At 41.0% G+C, this 4,965-nt stretch overlaps 1 long non-coding RNA gene across 3 annotated transcripts in view; it reads left to right on the forward strand.

Annotated features, from left to right (window-relative positions):
* Positions 1 to 4,965, forward strand: part of LOC116666331 — a 65,939-nt gene that overhangs the window by 42,710 nt on the left and 18,264 nt on the right. The gene's annotated exons all lie outside the window — the stretch shown is intronic.

Here is a 4,965-nt window from a genome sequence, read left to right on the forward strand (position 1 = left end):
GTCTTTGTCTGACTTACTTCATTTAATATGATAATCTCTAGGTCCAAGATTCTTCCTCCCCATCCTTCCTTCCCTCTCTCCTGCGCAGGGGTCAGATCTCCATTATAGTCTGATGGCTCTCCCTGCCTCCTCGGGCTCCCTCCCTATTTTCCCTCACAGGCTATTACTCAGATAATCTCTTACATGACCAATTATGTCTTGGGGTCTCTTTCTCAGAGAATCCAAACTAACAGAAGGTTGTAACTTTATTACATTTTAATTTTTCTGTTTGATTCTTATGAAATATGGGAAACAACTCTCCATAATTTCAGCCAAAGACAACTTAAATGAGTTTCCAAGGAGCACACTGGCAAGCCATCAAATCTAATTAGTCAGACCAACCTGGCCAGAGAAAAGCCAAAGTATGTCGGGGTTTTCCTCCATGGAACACACATGGAAGATTACTGCAACATCTTCACAAAGAAACCGGTTACTGTAAAGGCTCCACATCTTGAAAAGACTGACATCCCATAAAACATACACATATCTGAAAATGCTTCTGCAACTTTCAACAACCAAATGTTTTATAAAACAATTGCAAAAAAAAAAAAAATGGCATCACAATGCAGAAAACACCCCAGTGGCACCCATTAGGAATTCCTCTTCATTGTACAACTTGTTGGAAACTTTGTACCCTCATAGAATCTACTGCCAAGGGCTGTAAGTTACTACCATCATCACTAAATATATACAAAATGATACAAGCAGCATCTTCTATGTGTCAAAACATTATATGAGGCACTTTACATAGTGTGTTAACCTTTGCAGCCATCTTATGGAGAAAGGATTATTAAGTCCATTTGTTAGAAGAATAAACTGAGGCTTAGAGAGGTGGACACTTGTCTGGTTCTCACAGCGGAGGTAGCACAGTACATTTTCAAACTCAGGTGAGTGTCTGTTGCTCCCCTGAGCTAGGCTGCCTCCCAGCAGAAGCTGGACATAGCCCACAGGAAGGCCACCTCAAGTCATTTGTTTTCATGTCACACTCTAAGAGGGCATGACGTCACCCTCACCACCCTTACAAGGGGGATGCAGTGACCTAAGTCCACATTCTAAAAACACAAAAATGCACCACACAGAATGTAGAAACTTAGAGCAGAAAAGGGCCTTCGAGATCATCTAATGTCTTCATTGGACAGCTAAAGGATTTGGGGAGCATTTCTCCTCTTTTACTGAGAGACAGACACCCTTTGGCTTTACCTGCATAGGCACTCTGCCTCTCAGCCCACACCCAGAGAGGAGAGCCCTTGGCTGAGGGAGTGGGAGCTGTAGACAGGTTGGCGCTGGCCGGTTGTTTTGGTAAATTTATTCAAACTAAGAAAACATTCCGCTCCCACGCCACCCTGTGCTGCCGCCACCAAAGAGAAACAAAGATGGCGCCCACCTCCCTCTGGCCCTCAGGTGGTGCCTGGGACCAGGAAGCTGGTGGGAAGGGCCAGGCCTCTCCTTTTTTCCAGGTTCTGGCCTAGTTCTCCCAGCTTAGAGCACAGGAGTGAGAAAGGGAAGGGAGACAGCTCTGTGGTTTCTGGGAAAGAAAAGGGCAGTGTTCCTTCCCGAATTTTTTTCCTGCACATAAGGTACCGCTTTCTCCCAACTGACAGATAATTGAATATTTTCCCTTCTCGAGTGTCCCTACCCGCTTCCAATTTTAAGAGGAAATTCAAGATACCACTGCCCCTTTCTGAAAAATTTTCTCTCAGGCAGACTGCCATTATCAACAGTAGTAGGTAAATATTCACTATAAAGCAACTTTGTGCCTTTTCGTTTTTCTTAAGCCAACATATGAATTTAATTTAGAATATTAATGGGCACAGTACACACTTGAATATTATTTGCTGTGTTCTCCCTCTCTGAATAAAGAAAGAAATAATTTCTAGTTTAAGTCACAGTGTAATTTGTTAGCGTACCGTAAACTACTCTTCCTCTGCTTTGTTATTCACGTGGGCCACGAGTACCGTAAGAAAAAAACCTTTGAACTGCTACTGAGATCACTAGCAATTTATTTTTCAAATAAATAGCCCCATCTGTATTACTTTAGATGCTGAGGCCATGGATGGTCTATTTTTATCATCAAACTTCAAGGTTTACTTCCCCATGTAATCCTAAAGATTTTCTTTAGAAATGACTAAGATTTTAGAAATTCCCCTTGTAACTTGGTATTAGTGTGTCCATGGATAGGAGCAGTCTGAGAGTCCCTTTGACGTTCGCAGTCTATCATCTCACCTATCCTTGGTCTTGGAAAGAAGAGTTTCACGTGGAATCACCATTGTTTTAGCCCATTCCTAACTCTCCAGCCACCAAAATGATTACATGCTAAATTTTGTTTATTTGGGTTATTTATTTGAGCCTATCGGTCAAAACTGGGTCTCAGCTTAATCAATTCCTCCTGGAAGCATTTCCTGACCCCAAAGGTTTGCTTCCTCCTAAGGTGCCCTCATAGTTTGTGCCTTAAGGTAAGGACTAGTTTAACAGCCATCTCTGCTAGAATGTAAGCTCTAACAGGTTCAAGAGGAGGTCAGTCTCGTTGACCACTGCACCCCCAGAATCTAGCACAGTGCTAGAAATGCAAAATATACTAGTGGAATAATCGAATAGAGGTTTCACTCATTCCATTTGAACTCTTACGCACCAACTGATATCTTACAACAGCCCCCTCTGCCTTACAACATCCCTCTCTCAGAGGGAGAGCACCCTCCTCTTAACCCTCTTCCCACCTTTCTCATTGCTCTGCCAATGCCTTTGTTCCTTCTTTGTGTCTTTATCCCTACATTCTTTTCTTTTATCGACGCATAGCTGATGTATATTATATAAATTACAAATGTACAATACAGTGATTCACAATTTTTAAAGATTATATTCCATTTATAGTTATAAATTATTTGCTGTATTCCCCATATTGTACAACATACCCTGTAGCTTATTTTATACCTAATAGTTGGTACCTTTTGCTCTCCTACCCCTATATTGCCCCTCCCCCCTTCCCTCTCCCTGCTGGTAACCACTAGTTTGTTCTCTGTATCTGTGAGTCTCCTTCTTTTATGTTATATTCACTAGTTTGTTGTATTGTGACTCCACATATAAGTGATATCATACAGTATTTGTTTTTCTCTGATTTATTTCACTTAGCATAATGCCCTCCATCTATGTTGCTGCAAATGGCAAATTTCCTTTTTTAAGGCTGAGTAGTACTCCACTGTATGTAAATACCACATGTTTATCCATTCTTCTGCTGAGGGTCACTTAGGTTGCTCACATACCTTGGCAATAGTAAATAATGCTGCTATGAATATTTGGGTGCGAGGATCTTTTCAAATTAGTGTTTTTTGTTTGTTTGTTTTGGATATATGCCCAGGAGTGGAATTGCTGGTAGTTCTATTTTTAGCTTTTTTGAGAAACCTCCATACCATTTTCCACAGTGCCAGCACCAATTTATATTCCCAGCAACAGTGTACAAGGGATCACTTTCCTCCACATCCTTGCCCACATTTGATATTTGTATTCTTTTTGGTGGTAGCCATACTGATGGGTGTGAGGTGATAACTCATTGTGGATGTGATTTGCATTTCTGTGATGATTAGCAATGTTGAGCATCTTTTCATGTGCCTGTTGGCCATCTGCATGGCCTCTTTGGAAAAATGTCTATTCACTTCTTCTGCCCATTTTTTAAATTGGGTTGGTTTTCTGTTTAAGTTGAGTTGTATGAGCTGTTTATATATGTTAGATGTTAACCCTTTATCTGTCACATCATTTACAAATATTTTCTCCCATTTAGTAGGGATTGTTATCGTTATTGTTTTCTCAATGCTGTACCAAAGCTTTTAAGTTTAATTAGGTCCCATTTGTTTATTTTTGCTTTTATTTCCTTTGTTTTAGGAGACGGATCCAAAACCTCATTGCTGTGATTTATGTTAAGGGTGTTCTGCCTATGTTTTCCTCTAAGGGTTTTATGGTTTCCAGTCTTAATATATTTAGGTCTTCAATCCATTTTGAGTTTATTTTTGTATACAGTATTAGAGAATGTTCTAATCTCACTCTTTTACACGTAGCTGTCTAGTATTCCCAGCACCACTTATTGAAGAAGCTATCTTTTCTCCATGGTAAAATTCTTGCCTCTTCTGATACTGTGATAGTTATCATCATTCATTCAGTGGATCAGACCTAAAAGTTCTATCTGATTTTTCCTCCTTCCCTTAACCTGACATCCAAATGTTAGCAGTCTCGTTTGCTACACCTCCAAAATACACTCCAAACACATTTCTACTTCTTACCATGTCACTGCTGCCACCTTAATCTGAACTATCATGATGTCTTTCCTGGATACTTCAAAATCCCCCCAGGAGTCTCCCTGCTTCTGTTCTTTGTCCCCAACAAGCCAATTTCCTCACACAGCCAGAGTAATCTCAAAGTATAAGCCAGATTTTATCAATTCCCTCTTCAAACCTTCCAAAGGCTTCCTAATACAATTAGAATACAGTGTGAAGTGCTGAACTCATGACTATATGTGCTCTCACCCTGCCCGACTCTCCAACCTTGACTCCTATTTCCTCCATCGCTCTCTCCACTCCAGCCACTCCAACCTCTCTTCAAACACACCAAACTCACTTCTGCCTTGGGGCCTTTGTACTGGCTGTTGTCCTCTAAGTGGAAGCCTCTGTCTCCAAAGTTAGCAAGGCTAGCTCAGCTGCATGTTATCAACTCAGCGAAGCCCATCCATCTGGAGAAGTGGACCCTCGCCTCCACCCAGTCACTATCTATCCCAACACCTTGTTTTATTTTCTCTACAGCACCTAGAGCCAAATAAATTATTTGCTTACATGTTTAATACATGTTTCCTATCATTGTCATATAAGGGCCCATACGGGGAGCAGGGACCCTCTCATATTCACAGATGAACCTCCAGCCTCTAGAATACTAACCAGCACATAG

Source organism: Camelus ferus, chromosome 10, assembly GCF_009834535.1.
Source record: "Camelus ferus isolate YT-003-E chromosome 10, BCGSAC_Cfer_1.0, whole genome shotgun sequence".
Classification (NCBI taxonomy): Eukaryota; Metazoa; Chordata; class Mammalia; order Artiodactyla; family Camelidae; genus Camelus; species Camelus ferus.